We start from the raw sequence: 23,731 nt of genomic DNA, 5'->3' as shown, positions 1-23,731 counted from the left end.
TAGAACCAAGTTGTAAGAGCTTGCAAGTCATGAATACTCGTCTTTCAAGCCCAAAAATACATCAAACCAATTAAACTTTTTTTCGCCGCCGTGCGATTGATCAGAAAAACCTTTTCATAAACAAAAGACATCTTGCCTTAAGATGATGCAAAGCAATGCTTCATCCATAATTATTGAGTTGAGATAAATGACGTTTTTCTGAATGTTGATTTGTAAATCCATTCAATGTGTGGTATACGTCTGTTCCTCACCTATTTTGGGTAAAACAATGTTCTTTGTCGATTAATACAAGATAAGTTTTGCTAAAATCGACCAACAAACAAACATTTTCTACTCAGAACTACGTGTGCCTTGAGTTCTCTATCGAGATACGTATGAGCGGGATTGCGAAATCTTGTGAGGCCCATTAATATATAAAAACTTAGGTTTAATCTCATTCGTTAAAAATCCAAAAACATTATTTTCTCTTCTATTCTTTCTTTCCCACCAAATAACTTGAGAAACCTAACATTTCTAAACCAACACTAACACACACAATTAACCTAATGATTCCTGTTAAGTACAACGAACGTGATGGGTGTTAATACCTCCCCCTTACATAATCGACTCCTAAATCCTGATATTGGTTGCGACGACCATAATCATTGTCGTTCTTTCTTGGGTTTTATTGATATTTCCCCTTTCCTTGTTAGGAATAAATAAAGTTCGGTGGCGTCTTTGTTCAGCCCATCATTGCGAGAAAGCGATTGTGCTTTGCTATGTTATGTTCTCATTTTTTTTAGAGGTGCGACAGATGGCGACTCTGCTTCTAAAGGGAATAATTGGACCGATCTTCCACCTTTGATTCTTCTGTATCATTCAGTAACATCTGACGCAGTTTATTCCCTTTGTCCCTAATTTTTGCCTGGACCGCTCTTTCATGTTTTCAATCCACCGGGACGCTTTTTTTTTGCCTAAGTCTCCCTTCCGGGTTTTCAACTTAGCGAGCTATCATTTATTTATCCCTAACTTTTTCCTGGATCGCCCTTTCAGGTTTTCGATCCACCAGAATACCCTTTTTTTTTGCCTAAATCTCCCTTTCAGGTTTTTGACTTAGCGGGTTTTTATTAGGCATAGTATTTTTTAACTGCACAGAGTTCACGAGGTGTGAGAGTTCTTCATCATCCATAGTTGTAACAATCAAGGCACCTCCGGAGAAGGCTTTCTTCACAACATATGGGCCTTCATAATTGGGAGTCAACTTCCCACGTGAGTCCTTGTGTATTGGCAAGATCTTCTTGAGTATGGGGTCTCCTTCTCTATTTCCCGAACACGTACTTTCTTGTCAAAATCCCTCTTGAGTCGTTTCTGGTACAATTGTCCATGGCGTAGAGAGGTCATTCGCTTCTCATCTATGACGTTTAACTGATCAAATCTATTTTGGATCCATTCAGCCTCTTCTAGCTTGGTCTCCATCAATATTCTCATTGAAGGTATCTCTACTTCGATTGGGAGAACTGCTTCCATCCCATATACCAAAGAGAATGGGGTTGCCCCTGTTGAAGTGTGGACGAAAGTTTGATATCCATGCAGTGCAAAGGGTAGCATTTCGTGCCAATCCTTATAGGTTTTCACCATTTTCTGCAGGATCTTCTTGATGTTTTTATTAGCGGCTTCAATAACGCCATTCATCTTTGGACGATATGGTGAAGAGTTATCGTGCTCAATCTTGAAGCTTTCGTATAATTCTTTCATTGTTCTATTGTTCAGATTCGTCCCATTGTCTGTAATGATCCGACTTGGAACCCCATAGCGGCAAATAATTTCCTTCTTGAGGAACTGTGCGACCACTTGTTTTGTCACATTGGCATAAGAGGCGGCTTCTACCCATTTGGTAAAGTAATCAATGGAAACCAGGATGAAGCGGTGACCATTTGAAGCTTTAGGCTCGATGGCGCAAATCATGCTGATGCCTCACATTGAGAACGGTCAAGGTAATGTCAAAACATTTAATAGGGTCAGAGGCATGTGTACCTTGTCGGCATAGATTTGGCATTTGTGACATTTTCTGGCATAATTGAAGCAATTAGATTCCATGGTCAACCAGTAGTAACCAACTCTCAAAATCTTCTTGGCCATGGCATGCCCATTGACATGAGTTCCACAGGATCCTTCATGAATCTCCTTGATTAACAGGTTTACTTTGTGTCCATCCACGCATCTGAGCAAAATCATGTCGTGGTTTCTCTTGTATAACACACCATTGCTTAAGAAGAATTTGGATGCTAACTTCCTCAATGTTTTCTTGTCAAAGGTTGTTGCATTTGTTGTATATTCTTGGTTTTGCAAAAAGCATTTGATGTCATGAAACCAAGGTTTACCATCAGTTTCCTCTTCAACCAACTGACAGTAGCCATGCTCGGCTTTCCGCTCTATCTGAATGAGAGGCGTCTCATTATGGAATCTAACTTGGTACATTGAAGCCAACATAGCCAAAGCATCAGCTATTTGATTCTTAGTTCTCGGGATATGAGGGAAAGTGATTTTGTCAAAGTATTTTATCAGCTCCATGACATAGGCACGATATGAGATCAACTTGGTATCACGAGTTTCCCATTCGCCTTTGACTTGGTATATCACCAAGGCTGAGTCTTCACATACTTCGATAATTTTGATTCAGAGGTCAATTGTTGCTTCAATGCCTAGGATGCACGCCTCATATTCTACTATATTGTTTATGCAATCAAAACACAACCTTGCTATGAAATAAGTGTATCCACCATTCGTATTCAATAGAACAACTCCTACATCGTGCCCCATATAATTGGAGGAACCATCGAACATGAGCTTCCACTGAGATCCGGGTTCAGGTCCTTCATCAGGTCGTGGGATTTCACAATCTTTTACTACCATAATGTCTTTATCAGGGAAGTCAAATTTTAACGGCTGGTAGTCTTCGACAGGCTGGTGTGCTAGATAATCAGATAACATGCTTCCTTTAATATCTTTTTGGGATACATACTTGAAGCGCCGCGAAAAATTCAGAGTCGCCGCCGAATTTTATTTATTCCAAAGGAAAGGGAAAATAACGATAAAACCCCAAATGAGAGAAATAGTCTCGCAACCAAGAGAGGATTCGGAAGTCGGTTATGCAAGGGGAAGGTATTAACACCCCTCACATCCATGGTACTCCATGGGAACCACTTGCTCGTATCAAATGTGGATGGATGTTTATTTATCTGTATATTGCTTGCTATCGGGAATGAGATGAAATAATGATATGGGAGAGAAAATAAGTTTTAATTTAGTGTGCTCGCCAAGGATTTGGGCCCTCGTGCCTACGTATCCCCATACATGCAATAGGGAAGTCAGAGCTTCGTAGTTCGACTCAAAAATGAAGTATTTCTTTAGTTGTTTTTACTGAATAGTATTGATTTCGCGTGCTACTGTTCACTTGCTTGCATACTCTGTCATGGGAGCAAAAAGTATTTACTTGTTTGCGGTAAAGTGGATACGTTTGGTTCACACTCTAGCAGTTAAACATTATTTGCTCGCACATGGAGGCTTAAGCTTCGTTCACGGTAAAACGTAAGTAATATGTCCTTATTGAAAGGTTTTGAAGTGTGCACTAAGGCAAAAGATGATTTGATTTGTTGGGGTTGATTTTATGTACGGAGACAAGTATCATACCTTTGACTATATACAGTTAACAGTCCAATAACTCGGGAGTTGAGAGGACAATGTTGTCCTAACCACTCTTTTTTCATCCAAAAGAGATTTTAATTGTGAAAAAAGTTTGACAAGTCTAATCATTGGAACTTAGAGGGCAACAAGTATCTGACCCTTGACTAAGTACGGTCAACGATCAGAGTACTTGGGAATTGAGAGGACCATGGAGTCCTAACTACTCTTTTTCTTCCTCATAACATCTATATCTAACTTGTTTGAATCATTAGATGTTTTAAGGGGGAAAGTCAAGTGTCGGGTCCTCAGGCTAGGTACGTCCGACAACCCAAGTACTTGAATGTTATGTACAAACACGTACACCCCATTTTGCATTCCAATTTGTTATATAAATGGTTTTGGAAAAGGAACTTGACGTTGGATCAAATGTTTGAATTTATTATGAAAAATAGTGAGTGAAAAATGGAAGTGAGAGATAGAATAAGGTCGAGAAGAGAATGGAAAAGAGATGATAGAATGAATCATGGAATGGATGGAGAATATTTGATGTTGGATCAAATATTCACGTTGCAATGGTGTGAGTTTTATTCGAAAAACAACTTGACATTGAATCAAGTACCTTTTGTTTCTTTCGAAATGCTTTGTTTATTGTTTTGTATTTTATCTTCGTTATTAACATGCATGGTGAACTAACTAGAAAGCAATAAATCTAAGTTATTACATGACCGTGGGGTGGGGGAACATTTTGAACCATAATGGGGGGATGGATCCATACAATATAACATAAGGGAATGAAAGGAAAATACAAGTTATAAACTACTAAACTATGTACCATGCCTAAAGCATACAAGTGACATGATACTTCAAACAATACAAGGTTATTGAATGAGAATGAAATGTTGGTAGCATGACTAGCTAGGAGTGAACTTGAATCTCAAAGGCAACATGTGGACACAAAACAACAAACGAGTTAGCATGAGATTAAGTCAAATGAATGAGAATGATGCAACAATATGTAAGCATGCTCAATGGTTAAAATCGATTCAAAAGGAAATGGATTAATTAATGAAAAACAACCAAAGATCTATCATGTGATCATGGAAAATGAGCTAGGTACACAAGACATTCATTATTTAAATTGAAATGAGATTTTTCAATTTAATCAAAATGATCATAAACCAAAGGAATCGATTAAATGTCAAATTAAAGTGAACATTAATTCTAAAGGTCAAATCTACCTAAGCGTGAATTAGGATCCAATTAACATGGAAAATTCTCAATCAAGAATTGAATTCTAACCTACATGATCATATAAATCACCACAAAAATCAAATCGAATGAAAATTTAGCCTAAGGTCTAATCATGGTAAAATCACTATACAACTATATTAATAGACACAAAATCAACAAAAAGGATTATCAAAACCTAATGACTAAAATCTAATCATGACATGCTTAATCAAATGAAATTTAATCCTGGAAAGTTAAAAAATTAAATCTAATCTAGAAATGATTAAACCTAATTATACCGAATTATTCTAACTAAATATAATTACGGATTAACTAACTAAACAACCAAATGAATTAATTTCTAATACCTAAAATCAAGAATTTTTGTAATCCTAACCTGGATTAACAACTCAGCATTAAGATTAATAAAAAAAAAACTAGAATTAAAACGAATAAATTAAGGATTAATTATGGAATAATAAGGGATTATGAATTAGAGGCAAACATGGGCTACAGGGAGGTAAGATCCACTTGGTTGGGGGTGTACGCGAAAACACACTTGGGCCATAAGCCCAATATCCAAGCCGGATTCACCAAAAGACGAAAATTTTACCCTATACCCCTACAATTGTATCCATACCCCTACATTAAATTTTTTTTGACCAAAATACCCTCATTTTTGTAAAAAAAAAAAAAAAAAAATTAAAAAAAAAAAACGTACCGGAAGACTTTAGGAAAGACTTCCGGAACACACATAATGCATACCGGAACACTTCTCCAAAGAGTTCCGGTATGCAAAATTTTTTGAATTTTTTTTTATCTGAACCGGAACTCTTTCCTTAAGTGTTCCGGTTTGCTTTTTTTGTGTTCCGGAAGTCTTTCCTAAAGTCTTCCGGTTTGAAAAAATACATACCGGAAGTCTTTTTGCAAGAGTTCCGGTGCGAGGGGTGTGAAAGTGTAATTTTTGCAATTTTCAACTGAATGGTAAAAATGAAATGGTAAATTGGTTAAAACCAATTAAGGGTAAAATGGGAATTTTTAAATTTTTGTAGGGGTATGGAGTTAATTGTAGGGGTACAAGTTAAAATTTTCCCAAAGACCCTCAACCGGATCCACCAAAAGACCCTCAAGAACGGGTTCAGTGTAAATCAAACCCCATTCTCCATGTTCGATAACTTGTGGCCTCAACAGTACGCCCAACATTTCGCGAATGGATCCGGCCGCGGCGCAACGAAATCGGCGCGTTTCAACGTCCCCGAATCAGCTTCCGAGTGAGTCATCAGTTCGAAATTCCACTCGTTCATCCTCATGCGTGCACGGATTAAAGTAAACAGAATCGATGCGAAGCGAATGAAACTTACCGCTATGAAGTTTTGACGCGAAGATTCCGTTCTAATCTTCTTCCTTGGTCATGCTCCATTATTGTTGTTCGTCGGTTCCGTCACGTTGTTGAATCATTATGGTGTGCGGCGAACACGGTGATGATGACATTGATGCATTGCGATTGGTGAAGAGCTTCGAGAAATCCCTGGTATGCCCTCCTCAAATCTCTTCTTCGGTTTCACTCTATGCTACAGTCTTCTTCTGAGCTTTTCTGTGAGTATAGCGAGTTATGAGCTGCGAAAATGAGAGCCAAAATTATGTTGTTTAAGGATTGAATTGAGTTGCAGCAATGTCCTCTGAGTTTGAATTGAAGGATTAATTCAAAAGAGAAAATGGACTCCCTCTTCAATTTTTGTTTCTATTCGTTTTCTCTTTTCTTTCTCGGTTGAGAAATTTTGGATTTCGGTTTCGAGATTGATTGAAAAGGTTCGGGTTTGTTTTCTATGGAGTTGTGGAGTGATTTTTGGTTATGAAGATCGATCCCTGTGGATCAAGGCCCTCCTCTGCTATGTATGGATAAGTTAGTTATACAGAGGAGTTGAAAGTTGTTAGAGTTTAGAGATTTTCAGTCAGAAGTTTGTTATGAGGTTAACTAATCGTTAGTTCTATTACAAACCGTTTTGTGGAAGTGTGCTTTTTTGCAGTTTTTTTTGGTCTTGTTAGAGAAAAAAGGAAGGGTGGTTATTGGAGTTAATGGTGAAGTTTGGTTAGAAGGTTGTTGGAGGTTACAAGGTTGTTCGAATGGAGAGGGAGTGAAATTTATGTTATTGAGTTTTTATGGTTGATAAACTGTTAATTGATTTTCCTTCTTTTCTTTCTTATCTTTGAAGGTTGGAGACTTTTCTATTTGAGGTGTGAAAGTTCTTGAAGTGAAGTTCGTTGTGGAAGGTTGCAACGACAACTTTTGATTTGTTGTTCTTGGCTGGATTTGGATAGATTATTATTTGGTATTTGCGTTGTCGGCAGTGTGCTGAAGTTGGTTTTGGTGCTGCAGCTTTGGTTTGCAGCATGCGCTTCAATTACGTTATGCAGTTAAGCTATATTTTTGCTGCGACTTTGATGTTGCTGCGGTTGGTTTCTTAATACTATATCACCCTCCACCACACTGTTCACCAATACCTAGCAGGTCGAAGTCCATTCCGACCAAGGCTTGCACCAACAGTTTTTTTCATGACTGAATAAAAGCAAGACGGGTCCATCCCAAGCTTCCATCTGGCCCTTGTAGTAGTTGCAGCAGTCAATTGCCTCATGGAATTTATTTGTATTGACATTTGAAAATGAATGTATGGTTTATGGTTTGGATTTAAAATTGGCTATTGGTTTTAAAAATGTGTGATGGATTAATTTGGATATTTGAAGTGGACATGGACTTAATGAAGTGGATTATTTGGTTTAAAACTGGATAATGGATTTGGGCTCAACCAAAATGCTGACTTTTTAACATAAAAAAAGAAGGATATATGGGCTTAAGTTCTATTTTTGACATGATTAAATTTCCAAAACCAATTCGACTTTTCAAGAATCAATTTGAATCGTCCAACTCAACTTGAACTTCTAAAATTAATTCGAAAAAAGAGAGAAATGATTTCTAAAACCAAATTTATTTTCAAATATTAAATCTAACCTCAAAATCAATTTAAACTTCAAAAGTTAATTTAAAATTGAAATCAATACGAAGTTAGAATTAATCAGAACAATTATTGACATGATGACAAAATGATGGTTGTATATGCAACAGACGGGTGGATCCAAGTGATGCTACTTGTAAATCAGATTGAACCACAATAAAATGAATGAATAAATATCGATCCAATTATGCACTGGAAACACCTGACCAAGAACCAAACGGCTAACCAAGAAAGGTCATGGATCAGGACTCAGATGAGATATAAACCACATGGCCACCTGATTAATAAAACACGTGGCAAGTGTAACACCCCGATAATAATATGGTAATTATTTAAATTAAGTTAATAATATATTTATTAATTTAATTAGATAATTGGATTATTATTATTATTATTTTGGAATTATTGAATTATTATTATTATTGGAATAATAATTATTTGGAAATATATAAGCTGGAATAAGTAAAAAGAGTTCATTTTTGGAAAATAAGGTTTTCACGTGAAACTCAGAGAAGCGGCTGAAGAGGCAGAGCAAGAGGAAGAACCAGAGAGCAAAGGTTGGAGAAGAGAAGAGCTTGGAGCTCAAAGATTTGCCGGATTAACCAGGTAAGGGGGGTTTATCGTCGTTTAATGGGGATTATGGGTTAGCATGTAATGGGTAGTGATAAACCGTTGAATTGACCCTAATTGGGATTTGTTGAATGCTGAATAATTGTGTTGGATAAGTTGTGTTGAAACTGAAATTGAATCCGTAATTGTGTGAGTCGTGTTTTCCCGAACGTATAGTTTTCTACGGAATTGGAATCGGAGGTCCGGAAGTCCTCTAACGGCGGAAAATGCGGAGAATTCTGCATTCTGCTTTGTGTTAGCGCAGGAACTGCTGTTTTGACTGCGTTAACCGGTTAACCCAGGGTGTAACCGGTTAACACTGTTACGAATTGAGAATTAGTGTTGTTTTGCCTGCGTTAACCGGTTAACCCAGGGCGTTAACCGGTTAACACTGATAAGTTTTGGGCAGTAAGCGTGTTTTGCCTGCGTTAACCGGTTAACCCAGGGCGTTAACCGGTTAACACTGTTGCAGTATGGAAAAATTGTTAATTTAAATGTTGTGTGCCTAATTGGTGGTTACCTATATCAGTGTGTGATATGGTAAGGATTATTTCCCGCTGTTTTGAGCAGTAAAGGTATTAGTAGAGTGTGCTAATACTGTGTTCAATTATTTGAGATGATATGATGTTTTGACAAATGTGTTGATGATGTATGATGATATGCATAATGTTGTGAATGTATATATTATGCATGTATTTGTGAATGGGCTGTTGTATGGCTTAGAGTGTGAGCATCTGTCCATTATGGATTGTTGTTGACGTTGCATTGCTAGATGATTAGCGTGCATAGCATAGCCTTGGGGCTGTAGCTAATTCCCATGGTGAAGAATTAGTGAGTGAATCATTGTGGATTTGTTGTTGATGTTTGCATGCTAGATGATTAGTGTGCATAGCATAGCCTTTGGGGCTGTAGCTAATTCCCATGGTGAGGAATTAGTGAGTGAGTCACTAGGTCTCAAATGAGTGGGACTAGTGAGCTTAGTAGCCGTATCTGGATTTGATCGGTGAGCTTGAACTATATGTTCAAGAATAGTCGGTACCACATGTGTGGAGTCTCATTGTATAATGTAGGTATGGCGTATAATATGAATGGATGTATTCCAATATTATACGTGTGGTTGTGTTGACATTGAGTATGAGTATGATTGAGTTGATATTGCCGTTGCTGAATGTGTAATCTGATTTGGGTGATGAAATGTGTTATTTACTTAACATGATATGATAATTTATAATGCTTATTATATCGATTGAGGAACTCACCCTTACAACTATTTTTCAGGTAACGAGCAATGAGTTGAGTAGAAGCTAATGCTTGGAGTCTAGTGTAGTCTCCTTAGTGGGTCGTGCTCTGATAGATGTAACATCGGGATGGGATGTTTTAACTTGTTTTAAATGTTTTATTGTTGGTTATGAATCATTTTACATGTAATGTTTTACATGATTGATGAGATTTCTATCCGTTGCGTTTTATGCAAATGCTTATGTTTTGAATTAATAAAAGAGCATGACCGTTATGTTGGTGAATGTTGTGGAATATTGTGTGACACTTTTAAATGGCATATTTACTCTGATTTATATTTGTTGTTTTAATTAAATATTTGGGGTATTTTAGAAGGGTGTTACATTAGTGGTATCAGAGCATAGTCGGTCGAGTCGAGTCGTAATTATTCTGTTTCCCCTGTACGGGATAGGTGTTGTGTAACCCTATCAGTACTTATTGTTTTAGCTTGTTGGGTTTCAGAATAGAGATGGCTGGAAGAGGTAGAGATGATGCTGCGATTGCTGAGGCTCTGGGTATGCTAGCTGGAGTACTTGGAGGAAATCCGAATGTTGTGGGAATGGGAGCTGCTCGTCAACTGAGTGAGTTCCAGAAGAACAATCCTCCAATGTTCAAGGGAGCATACGATCCAGATGGCGCTCAGAAGTGGTTGAAGGAGATCGAGAGAATCTTCCGAGTGACTGAGTGTGCCGATAACCAGAAGGTCAGGTTCGGTACGCATATGCTGTCAGAAGAAGCTGATGATTGGTGGGTTGCCACCCGCACTGAGCTGGAATCTGCTGGAAATGTTGAGATCACTTGGGCTGTGTTCAGAGAGATTCCTGAGGAAGTACTTTCCAGAGGATGTCAGAGGAAAGAAAGAGATAGAGTTTTTGGAATTGAAGCAGGGTAACAGGTCTGTTACTGAGTATGCTGCTAAGTTCACAGAGCTGTCAAAGTATTATACTCCCTATGATGAGGCTGCTGGAGATTTTTCAAAATGTGTGAAGTTTGAGAACGGGTTACGTCCTGAGATCAAGCAGGCTATTGGGTATCAGCGGATTAGAGTGTTTTCTGATTTGGTGGACTGTTGCAGGATTTTTGAACAGGATTCCAAAGCCAGAGCAGAGAGCTATCAGCAAAGGGTTGATAGGAAAGGCAAGAATCAGAATGATCGTGGAAAACCGTATGCAGCTAGCAAAGGTTTTCAGAGACAGAGTGGGATGAAGAGGCCTAGTGGGGGAGACTCTAGTGCCCCTGCTAAGTGTTATAGATGTGGTCGGGCTGGACATCGTGTCCATGAGTGTACCAGTGCTGAGATGAAGTGTTTCAAGTGTGGCAAAGGTGGTCATTTGGCTGCAGAGTGCCGGTTGAAGACTGTAACTTGTTTCAACTGTGGAGAGGTGGGTCATATCAGTCCACAGTGTCCTAAGCCAAAGAAGGAGAACCAGTCGGGAGGCAAGGTCTTTGCTTTATCGGGTTCTGAGACTTCTGCGGATGATCGTTTGATCAGAGGTACGTGTTATATAAATGGTTTTCCTCTTGTAGCTATTATTGACACAGGTGCTACTCATTCCTTTATATCTTTGGATTGTGCTGTGAAACTTAAGTTAGAGATATCTGAGATGTATGGTAGTATGGTGATTGATACTCCTGCAAAGGGTTCAGTGACTACTACTTCAGTTTGCTTGAGTTGTCCTTTGAGTATTTTTGGTAGAGATTTTGGGATAGACCTTGTGTGTCTTCCATTAGTGCAGATTGATGTTATCTTGGGTATGAACTGGTTGGTGTTTAACCGAGTTTCTATCAACTGTTTTGATAAGACTGTGATATTTCCTGAGATTGAGGAAGGTAAGGATTTGTTTCTATCAGCAAGGCAGGTGAATGAGGAAGTAGCAGGTGGGGCAGAGTTGTTTATGCTGTTAGCGACTTTAGAGGCTAAAGATAAACTGGCGATTTGTGATCTAGCCGTGGTGTGTGATTTTCCTGATGTGTTTCCAGAAGAAGTGAATGAATTACCGCCAGAGCGTGAAGTTGAGTTCTCGATTGATTTGGTACCTGGTACTAGACCGATATTGATGGCTCCGTATCGTATGTCTGCTGTTGAGTTAGCTGAATTGAAGAGTCAGCTGGAAGATCTGTTGGATAAGAAGTTTATTCGTCCGAGTGTGTCACCGTGGGGTGCACCAGTGTTATTGGTTAAGAAGAAAGAAGGTACTATGAGGTTGTGTGTGGACTACAGGCAACTGAATAAAGTGACGATCAAGAATCGGTATCCTTTGCCGAGGATCGATGATTTGATGGACCAGTTGGTTGGTGCGAGTGTGTTCAGCAAAATAGATTTGAGATCGGGATATCATCAGATACGTGTGAAAGCTGAGGATATTCAGAAGACTGCTTTCAGAACGAGGTATGGACATTATGAGTATTCTGTAATGCCTTTTGGTGTGACTAATGCGCCTGGAGTATTTATGGAGTATATGAATAGGATTTTCCATCCGTACCTAGATAAGTTTGTCGTGGTGTTTATTGATGACATTTTGGTGTATTCGAAATCTGAAGAAGAGCATGCTGAGCATTTGAGAATGGTTTTGGAAGTTCTACGAGAAAAGAAGTTATTTGCTAAACTATCCAAGTGTGAATTTTGGTTAGAAGAGGTTAGTTTTCTTGGTCATGTGATTTCAAGAGGTGGTGTTGCTGTTGATCCTTCTAAGATAGAAGCGGTGTCTAAGTGGGAAGCTCCGAAGTCTGTTGCTGAGATTCGCAGTTTCCTTGGATTGGCTGGTTATTATAGGAAGTTCATTGAGGGATTTTCTAAGTTGGCGTCACCGTTGACGATGTTGACCAGAAAGGGGCAAGCGTTTGTTTGGGACTCAAGATGTGAATAAGGTTTCCAAGAGTTAAAGAGAAGGTTAACTACTGCTCCTATTCTGATATTACCGAGTCCGTCGGAATCATTTGAAGTTTACTGTGATGCTTCATTGTTGGGTTTAGGTGGTGTGTTGATGCAGAATAAGCAGGTTATAGCTTATGCTTCGAGACAACTGAGGGTGCATGAGAGGAACTATCCGACACACGATTTAGAGTTGGCAGCTGTGGTATTTGTTCTGAAGTTGTGGAGGCATTATTTGTACGGGTCAAGATTTGAGGTTTTCAGTGACCATAAAAGTTTAAAGTATTTGTTTGATCAGAAAGAGCTGAATATGAGACAGAGGAGATGGTTAGAATTTCTGAAGGATTATGACTTTGGTTTGAATTACCATCCGGGTAAAGCAAACGTAGTGGCTGATGCATTGAGTCGGAAATCATTGCATATGTCTATGTTAATGGTTAAGGAATTGGATTTAATTGAGCAGTTTAGAGATTTGAGTTTGGTGTGTGAGAGTACTCACAATAGTGTTAAATTGGGAATGTTGAAGTTAACGAGTGGTATTCTGGATGAGATTAGAGAGGGTCAGAAATCCGATGTGCTTTTGGTTGATAAGTTGACTCTAGTGAATCAAGGTCAAGGTGGTGAATTCAGAGTTGATGAGAATGATGTTTTGAAATTTGGTAATCGGGTGTGTATTCCTGATGTTATCGAACTTAAAAAGAGTATTCTTGAGGAAGGACATCGTAGTGGCCTGAGTATTCATCCTGGAGCTACGAAGATGTATCATGATTTGAAAAAGTTATTTTGGTGGCCGGGAATGAAAAGAGAAATTGCGAGTTTTGTTTATTCCTGTTTGACTTGTCAGAAGTCAAAGATTGAGCATCAGAAGCCGTCTGGGCTAATGCAACCGTTGGCTATTCCAGAGTGGAAGTGGGATAGTATCAGTATGGATTTTGTTTCTGGTTTACCGAGGACAAGTAAGAATTGTGAAGTTATTTGGGTGATTGTTGACAGATTGACAAAGTCGGCCCATTTCATTCCGATCAGAATGGATTATCCGTTAGAAAGATTAGCCGAGTTGTATATTGAGAAGATTGTAAGTTTGCATGGTATTCCGTCGAGTATTGTTTCAGACAGAGATCCTAGATTTACATCGAAGTTCTGGGAAGGTTTGCAGAGGGCTTTGGGAACTAAGCTGAGATTGAGTTCTGCATATCATCCGCAGACTGATGGTCAGACTGAGAGGACGATTCAGTCACTGGAGGATCTTTTGAGGGCTTGTGTTTTGGAAAAGGGTGGTGCTTGGGATTGTTATTTGCCTTTGATTGAGTTTACCTACAACAATAGTTTTCATTCGAGTATTGGTATGGCACCGTTTGAAGCTTTGTACGGTAGGAGATGTCGGACACCTTTATGTTGGTATGAGTCAGGTGAGAGTGCTGTGGTTGGACCGGAGGTTGTTCAACAAACTACGGAAAAGATTAAGATGATTCAGGAGAAGATGAGAATTGCTCAGAGTCGTCAGAAGAGTTATCATGACAAGAGGAGGAAGTCACTTGAGTTTCAAGAGGGAGATCATGTGTTTCTCCGTGTTACTCCGATAACTGGGGTTGGTCGAGCTTTGAAGTCGAAAAAGTTGACACCTCGATTTATTGGTCCTTATCAGATTTTGGAGAGGATAGGGGAGGTAGCCTATCGTATCGCTTTACCGCCGTCACTTGCGAATTTGCATGAGGTTTTTCATGTGTCTCAGTTGAGGAGGTACATTCATGATCCGTCGCATGTGGTCCAAATAGATGATGTCCAGGTGAGAGATAACCTGACTGTTGAAACATCACCTATGAGGATTGAGGATCGAGAGTTGAAGCAGTTGCGGGGTAAAGAGATTGCCTTGGTGAAGGTAGCTTGGGGAGGACCAACAGGTGGCAATGTGACTTGGGAACTGGAGAGTAAGATGAAGGAGTCTTACCCGGAGTTATTCGCTTGAGGTATGTTTTCGAGGACGAAAACTCTTTTAGTGGGGGAGAGTTGTAACACCCCGATAATAATATGGTAATTATTTAAATTAAGTTAATAATATATTTATTAATTTAATTAGATAATTGGATTATTATTATTATTATTTTGGAATTATTGAATTATTATTATTATTGGAATAATAATTATTTGGAAATATATAAGCTGGAATAAGTAAAAAGAGTTCATTTTTGGAAAATAAGGTTTTCACGTGAAACTCAGAGAAGCGGCTGAAGAGGCAGAGCAAGAGGAAGAACCAGAGAGCAAAGGTTGGAGAAGAGAAGAGCTTGGAGCTCAAAGATTTGCCGGATTAACCAGGTAAGGGGGGTTTATCGTCGTTTAATGGGGATTATGGGTTAGCATGTAATGGGTAGTGATAAACCGTTGAATTGACCCTAATTGGGATTTGTTGAATGCTGAATAATTGTGTTGGATAAGTTGTGTTGAAACTGAAATTGAATCCGTAATTGTGTGAGTCGTGTTTTCCCGAACGTATAGTTTTCTACGGAATTGGAATCGGAGGTCCGGAAGTCCTCTAACGGCGGAAAATGCGGAGAATTCTGCATTCTGCTTTGTGTTAGCGCAGGAACTGCTGTTTTGACTGCGTTAACCGGTTAACCCAGGGTGTAACCGGTTAACACTGTTACGAATTGAGAATTAGTGTTGTTTTGCCTGCGTTAACCGGTTAACCCAGGGCGTTAACCGGTTAACACTGATAAGTTTTGGGCAGTAAGCGTGTTTTGCCTGCGTTAACCGGTTAACCCAGGGCGTTAACCGGTTAACACTGTTGCAGTATGGAAAAATTGTTAATTTAAATGTTGTGTGCCTAATTGGTGGTTGCCTATATCAGTGTGTGATATGGTAAGGATTATTTCCCGCTGTTTTGAGCAGTAAAGGTATTAGTAGAGTGTGCTAATACTGTGTTCAATTATTTGAGATGATATGATGTTTTGACAAATGTGTTGATGATGTATGATGATATGCATAATGTTGTGAATGTATATATTATGCATGTATTTGTGAATGGGCTGTTGTATGGCTTAGAGTGTGAGCATCTGTCCATTATGGATTGTTGTTGACGTTGCATTGCTAGATGATTAGCGTGCATAGCATAGCCTTGGGGCTGTAGCTAATTCCCATGGTGAGGAATTAGTGAGTGAATCATTGTGGATTTGTTGTTGATGTTTGCATGCTAGATGATTAGTGTGCATAGCATAGCCTTTGGGGCTGTAGCTAATTCCCATGGTGAGGAATTAGTGAGTGAGTCACTAGGTCTCAAATGAGTGGGACTAGTGAGCTTAGTAGCCGTATCTGGATTTGATCGGTGAGCTTGAACTATATGTTCAAGAATAGTCGGTACCGCATGTGTGGAGTATCATTGTATAATGTAGGTATGGCGTATAATATGAATGGATGTATTCCAATATTATACGTGTGGTTGTGTTGACATTGAATATGAGTATGATTGAGTTGATATTGCCGTCGCTGAATGTGTAATCTGATTTGGGTGATGAAATGTGTTATTTACTTAACATGACATGATAATTTATAATGCTTATTATATCGATTGAGGAACTCACCCTTACAACTATTTTTCAGGTAACGAGCAATGAGTTGAGTAGAAGCTAATGCTTGGAGTCTAGTGTAGTCTCCTTAGTGGGTCGTGCTCTGATAGATGTAACATCGGGATGGGATGTTTTAACTTGTTTTAAATGTTTTATTGTTGGTTATGAATCATTTTACATGTAATGTTTTACATGATTGATGAGATTTCTATCCGCTGCGTTTTATGCAAATGCTTATGTTTTGAATTAATAAAAGAGCATGACCGTTATATTGGTGAATGTTGTGGAATATTGTGTGACACCCTTAAATGGCATATTTACTCTGATTTATATTTGTTGTTTTAATTAAATATTTGGGGTATTTTAGAAGGGTGTTACAGCAAGTCCTGATGATCAAGGCATGATCAGGCTTGATCAAATGCCTCAAAACCAAGCAGTTTACCAAGCAAATGAACTTGTTCACCACTGGTATACACCAAGGGATTAGGGCTAGATGAATTGATCCTCTTCACATTATTATGGATGAACCAAAGTATCCACCGGAAGCAAGTACAAGCCATGAATTCAAGTCATGTGTCTCCTTGTGTCAAACCATGCTTACTCAAATGAAATGAATGGGTGAAGATGATATGCAAATGTTTGAGGTTAGTGACCTATATGATTATGTGAAGGGTATGGCGAATTTTAGGGTACGACAATACTGGATGTCATACTCAGATAGTAACATCTGCCAACGAGCGAGTCTTCCAGTTAAAGCAGGCTTTTTAAATATATACTTTATTGGATCCATTTTTGAGATCAACAAAGTAGTGTGACAAATCACATACTGCCTTAAACGGCGGGCGACCCATGTTAAAGCGCAACAAGTTTTCTCCAAGAGTGAATATTGAGTTTCACAATCGGTAAACTTCTTGCCAGATAGTAGAAGGCATGTTGTTTTCGGTCAGTTTCATCATTTCTTTTGTAATTTCCTTGCATATTGATTGTTAGTTGCTTTTAAGCATTATTATTTTCTTTGAATTGGTATGATTAATGAAATATTTATGCATCTTTTGAATTAATCTATTCATATTCACTCATTTTTCATTTATGTTAAAAACAAAAATACTTATCTCATTCACTTTTTTTTATCAAACCGTTGTGTTAACAAAGATTTGAGGGAGGATGATGAAAACAAAATACCTGAAATTGTTGTGGTATGCTTTTGACGAAAACCTTGCCGATGATGTAAGGTATTGTTTCAAATCCCCAAACACTAAAGAGATAAGGAGTTAATCCCTAGTCAACCACTTTGAGCTTAGAAGTTGATGTTTATTTCGGATCTAAAACCCTTAATCTTAACCCGGGGGCAGGATAGTTGTGTTCAGATAGTTTGAATGTGCATTCAATTTTCAAGAGAATCCTTCCATCTCTACACATCCTCCAAAGATGTTTAACCACGTGCTATTCTTCGCACACATCTAGAAGTGTCATAGAAGCTGAGAAAATAAAAAAAATTATAGTGGTTCTTCCTCATCCACCAATAACATGGCAGTCACGAGTTTTATAAAAAAAGAAGAAAAAAGCCCGCTAAGTCAAACACCACAAAAAACGACTTAGGCAAAAATCAAGGCATCCTGGTGGACCAAAGGCTTCAAAGAAGTGGTCCAGGCAAAAATTAGGGATATAAAAAAATCAATCAAAAGAGGTCACTAAATCCAAAACAAAAACAAAATAAGGTGAATGCCATTTCAAGAAAATTTCATCTTGAATCCTCATTATAACCTTCACACCTTTGAAGTTGAATGTGTAAATTGAATTAACTGAACGTAGGAACTGGAGATCATAAAAAAGAAGGGGTGGGTTAAAATTAAATTTGAGCCTTATATCTCTTTGTTTCAAAAAACCGTGAACCAGGCCATGTTACAACCCTTAAAAGACCTAATTGAGGCAAGATTTATTTTGAAAGCATACTACAACAAGGTTGTGTTAACCTGACTCCACAAGATCTTTGCTAATCATATTTATCGATCACATCACCTTGCATACTGTGAATGGCTAGATCAACATTGTGTCTTGTTCATTGACCTGTTCATTGTATATCACCATCATTTCAATAATGATTGATTTCAAGATTGCATTTCTTACATTGCATTAAAATTACTATTTTTGAATGAACAATCTTATTTACGAGTCGACACTTAGCATTAAAGAAATTCCAACAATATACAATTGAGGAACTTGATAAAGTGAAAGAAGTCCAGCTAGGGGAAATCACTTTGAGTATCAGTCAATCCGAGCCAATCACCCCAAGGTTCAATTAACCAAGAGTAATTTGCTTCAAGACTCAGACTGGGGCAATCTACCTCAAAAGCTCATTGAGTCCAACTATCCAAGGACAGTCAATCAGAAGTCTACCATTCCAGGTTTTGGTTAATCAGGGTCAGATCATTGCAGTATACAAACATTAGGGCAAGCCATCTCGAGATCGTCTCATGTCAAGCTATTTCAAACTCACTTTCAAGGTGAACATTTTCAAAGACCCAACAAACTGAGGCAAGATGAGCCACAAAAGGGAAGACCCCATTCATGCTTTCAAACTGCTCAAATAAATTCTACCATACGTCAACAACTATTGAGTTTGAGATGAGTGCCCGAAAATTAAGCTAGCACGATTCATTAATCCTCCAAAAGGATCCCATTGGCTAAGTTGTGGCTGTTAAGCTTGATAGATTTGTCCTTTGAGAACATCTATCACAAAATATTTGGTTGAGTTCTCGGTGTTGAGGAATCATGACCTCCATAAAAACCCTTTACAAACTCCCAGTCCACTAAAGTGTCAGCATTTTCATATCATTGTCATTCATATATCATGCATAAAAACAAATTCAAATCATGCATAGCCGAAATGTACTCCGTGCTCATTTTGCATTGATCCAGGTCTTGTTGTTGATCCTATATCATTTGACCTCTAATTCCAGTTTATCTTTGGTGCCCTTAAACCATCATTTGGTTTTCGCAGTCATTTTTTCAAGTCCAACTTAGTTGGCACCTACAATTTTTTCCACGAGGTTCAATTCCTTTTTGGATTATCCTATGAATTTCCAGATTACTCCTTTATTTATTGATGTATTTCCATAACTTGTCTGATGTGATTCCAGATGTTTCCCCACCTATTTGATGTATTCTCGAATATGTATGTCTTGTATTCTGATGTATTTCCAGAATTTTATTCGATGAATTCTTGAATATGTCTGTCTTGTATTCTGATGTATTTCCAGAATTTCCCCGATGTATTATCGGATGTGCCTGTAATATGAAGTATTTCTAGATATTCCTTGTAATTCTGAGGCATTTCCATAACCCCTTTTGTGTTATCTGAGGTATTTCCAGATATTCTGTCATCGTTCTGACGTATTTCCTGAATTTGTTTCTTCTACCCGATGTATTACCAGATGTGTCTGTCTCCTTGATGTATTTACATATTAAGTGTTTTTCTGATATATTTCCAGAATTTCCCTGATGTATTACTGGATGTGTCTGTTATCTGATTTATTTCTAGATATTCACTTGTAATTCTTATGCATTTCTAGAGTTCATTTCTTTTTACTCTCAGATGAATTCCCGGACATGTCATTTTTGTTCTGACGCGCTTCCAGAACCTCTATGCCATTCCCTAACATTATTTCAAGGCTCATTGGTGTCTCCTAAAAGTAAGTTGTCACTAACATTATTCTAAGCTCAGTTCTTACAAGAACTCATTTTGACCCCAATTGTCGTTGGCATCACTGTCACTCTGTTTGTAAATACAATCGTAATTGGTATTTGAAGTTTGGTTGTTGCCAACATCATTTCAAGTCCAGTTGTTGCTGCAAAACTCTGTTGTAGCCAGTAATTGTTTTACTAATTCCTTCGGTCAAGTCCAATTGTTGTTGGTAAAGTCCATTAAAATTTGATTGTAATTCATTGCTTATGGTCAAAGTCCAATTGTTGTTGGCAAAATCCGTTAAAATATGGTTGTAATCCATTGCTTACGGTGAAAGTCCAATTGTTGTTGGCACCAATCCGATAAAAGCTGGTTGTAATCCATTGCTTACGGTCAAAGTCTAATTGTGTTGTTGGAAAAATCCGTTAAAAGCTGGTTGTAATCCATTGCTTATGGTGAAAGTCCAATTGTTGTTGGCACCTATCAATTAAAAGCTGGTTGTAATCCATTGTTTACGGTTCAGGTCCAATTGTTGTTGACATATACAGAGAGTTTGATTACCATGTCTTTCCTGATGAATCCGTGAAAGTCATATATGACTCATCATCTTGAGGAATTCCCAGAAGCTTGGAGGTTTTTCGTGTTAGAAAACTCCAATGATGTTGATTTTGTATGATTTCTTTGTAAAGAATCATCGTAGCCTTTTGCGTGGATGATCTACTTTTAAGAAGACTCCCGCTTATCTTTGTTTTGCATAAGTTCCCTGTTAGAAATCTCCAGAACTATCAGATGTATTCTAAAGTGTTTGGTCATGTATGAACTTGTTAACAAAACTTGATTTGTTTGTTTTCCAATATTGTTAGGTAATGTATAGACCTGTTGTTGAAGTTTTCTATGGGTTTTCTAGTGTCGTCAGGTCACATATGAACTTGTTAATAAAATCTCTACGAAACCTCCAGAATTGTCAGGTCATGCACGAACCTATGGATATACTTTCTTTGAATATTCTGTTGTCGTCAGGTCATGTATGAACCTGTTGATAAAACTCCCTTTCATTTTTCCCAATTGTTGTCAGGTCATGTCTTAACCTGTGAGTGAAACTTTCTTTAAATATCCTAATGTTGAGGTTATGTATGAACTTATTGATTAAACTTTCCTTGATTTTGTAGCATTGTCAAGTCATGTTTGAACATGTTGTTGAAACTGTTTGAATTTTCCAATGTTGTTAGGTAGTGTATGAGCCTATTGATGGAACTTTCTTTGTACGTTTTCCAGTGTTGTCAGGTCTTGTTTGAACATGTTGATAGAACCTTTTGATATCCCCTAACATTGTCAGGTCATCTTTCAACCTGTTATTGAAACCCTCTAAATATTCCAATGGTCAGGTCATGTATGAACCTGTTGATGAAATAATTTGATTTTTTTCCAATGTTGTCACGTCATGTATGAACCTGTTGACTAAACTTTCCTTTATATTAAAGTTGTCATCAAGTCATGTCTGAACCTGTTGTTCAAATCTTCTTTGTATATTTCAGTGTTGTCAGGTCATGTGTGAAGTTGTTGTTAATTTTTTTTTTCATATTCCTCAGTTGTCTTTCCTCCACCAGGATTGTTACCCCTAGTTAATTTCTACCCTCATTTTATGTTTTCTGTGGGCCACCTTTACCATATGTCTCCATCATTCTCCACAGATCTTAGTTTCATTCTGCATCCATCATAAAGCATCCTGCTAGGGTTTGTCTTATGTCTGATCATATCTCCAGTAAATCAAAAACAAAAAGAGTCACTCATACATTCATATCATCTTATGTAATATCATATTATTTGACTTTCAGGATCAAAATCCGGGTCTTCTTAGTATTTAACTATCTTCCACTATGATCATTGTTGGTGTAAGCCCTAGAGGCCAATACTTTTGGTACTTGTATCGAATTATTTAAAGGCATTTTCTTTATTATGGTTGATTAATAAAGTCCCTAGAATAGATAGTCCGTTTAATGTATTAAGTGTGACTTAATCATGAGAACACATTAAACATAAGGGCTCTATTCTTAAAGTATCCGTAGTCGAGCTTTAATGTGAAGTGGGATAACATTAAAGCATTAAGACTATTATGTTTGTAGACTGATGATCACATCTCATGGATCATGGATAAAGAGTTATCAAGTCTTAAACATAGGTATGAATATTAGGAGTAATATTTATACCGGATTGACCCGCTATGAGAATACTATATAGAAAGTTATGCAAAGTGTCATAAGTTATTCTCATGGTGATAATAGTGTATACCACTCTTCGACCTGAAACCACTATGGATCCTAGATGTAGAGTCGAGTGCTTTATTGCTGATCCAACGTTGTCCGTAACTGGATAACCATAAAGACAGTTGATGGGTACTCCACGAAGCATGCTGAGGGACATGAGTGTCCTAGATGGAATTTGCCAATCCTGCGTAACAGGATAAATGTCTATGGGCCCAATATTGAACTGGACAAGGGTGACACGGTCTATACCTTGTGTTCAATATAAACATAAGGGCAAAGGGGTAATTATACACATAATTATTATCACAGGAGGTTTTGTCAGATCACATGACATTTTTGTGACTTGGGTAGCAGTGATGTGTTGCTAGATACCGCTCACTGTTTATTATGTTAAATACGTGATTTAATATAATTGCCAATGCCGCGAAAACCTATAGGGTCACACACAAATGACGGATTGATGAGAGATAGAGTAACTAAGGAACACCGTAAGGTACGATGCACTTAAGTGGGAGACGAAATATGGTAAGGTACCAAATACTTAAGTGATTTTGGGCATATTATAAGATATGGGCCAAAATACACTTAAGTGGGCTTTTTAGCTTGAAGCCCACACAAGTGATTCTATAAATAGAACCCCTTGGGTAGAAGCATTGTCACTCCAATCCACTCAGACAGAAATTCAAGTAGAGACTTGGAATTTTGTTTCCCTCTTTCTCTCACTCAAAGCCTTCATTCATAACAGCTAGCACTGCGATTGAAGGAATCCGTTCATGTGGACTGAGTAGAGACGTTGTCATCGTTCAACGTTCGTGATCGCCCCGTGGATCTGTATCAAAGGTTTTGATCATTATCAGAGATCTGCACCAAAGGTTTGAATCGCCACAAGAGGTAACAATTCTATCACTGATCATGCCCATTCGTAAGGATCACTAAATGGAGAAATTTTTAAATTCCGCTGCGCCTTGGATGGCTATTCTCCTACAGTGGTATCAGAGCCACTTACAAAACCATGAATCTGATATTTGTTTTTGTTCTGTAATAATATGATTAATGACAGAATGAATCAAAGGTTAAATTGAGATCGATCAAGTTACATATATGTGATATATGTAATCCTGATGCAAAATACATTATATATGATATAGTGTTCTTGTTTCGTTCATTCAAACCCTCGATGATTGTTTTCCTTTGAGCGATCAATGGTCGTTTGCTTCTTGATCCGACATTAGTATGGTGAAGCAATGACGTGTTGATCAATCATACTGAATTAACAATCGAGATGTGTTTGACGGTCTGAAATTGGTGCATCAGGGTTAGTGACGGCACAAAGGTTGTGTTGTCAGAGAGTTATGCGATTGGGGTTTGACTGCACAAGAGTTGTGCGTTCTAAACACTTTTCCGGACAGTGTTAACCGGTTAACGCGTATGGTTAACCGGTTAACGAGAAATTGAATACAGCCTTCTAAACATTTTTGGAACAGTGTTAACCGGTTAACGCATATGGTTAACCGGTTAACGGAATGCGAAATAAATTTTTTGAGATTTTCAAACAGTGC

General features: G+C 38.0%; 1 long non-coding RNA gene across 3 annotated transcripts; it reads left to right on the top strand.

The window, feature by feature from the left end:
* Positions 1–5,803: 5,803 nt before the first annotated feature.
* On the top strand, positions 5,804–7,654 carry LOC127118655 (uncharacterized). 3 transcript variants are annotated; one of them, XR_007802285.1, is made up of 2 exons: positions 5,804–6,424; positions 7,107–7,654. It is a non-coding gene; the product is annotated as an uncharacterized LOC127118655 (long non-coding RNA). The 3 variants fall into 3 exon arrangements; XR_007802287.1 differs by having other exon boundaries at positions 6,921–7,654; XR_007802286.1 differs by having other exon boundaries at positions 5,804–7,008.
* The last annotated feature ends 16,077 nt before the right edge of the window (positions 7,655–23,731 follow it).

The sequence above is a fragment of the Lathyrus oleraceus genome, chromosome 2 (genome assembly GCF_024323335.1).
Source record: "Lathyrus oleraceus cultivar Zhongwan6 chromosome 2, CAAS_Psat_ZW6_1.0, whole genome shotgun sequence".
NCBI lineage: Eukaryota > Viridiplantae > Streptophyta > Magnoliopsida > Fabales > Fabaceae > Lathyrus > Lathyrus oleraceus.
Note: the sequence above shows the minus strand (reverse complement) of the source record. Positions and strands in the feature narration are given on the sequence as shown.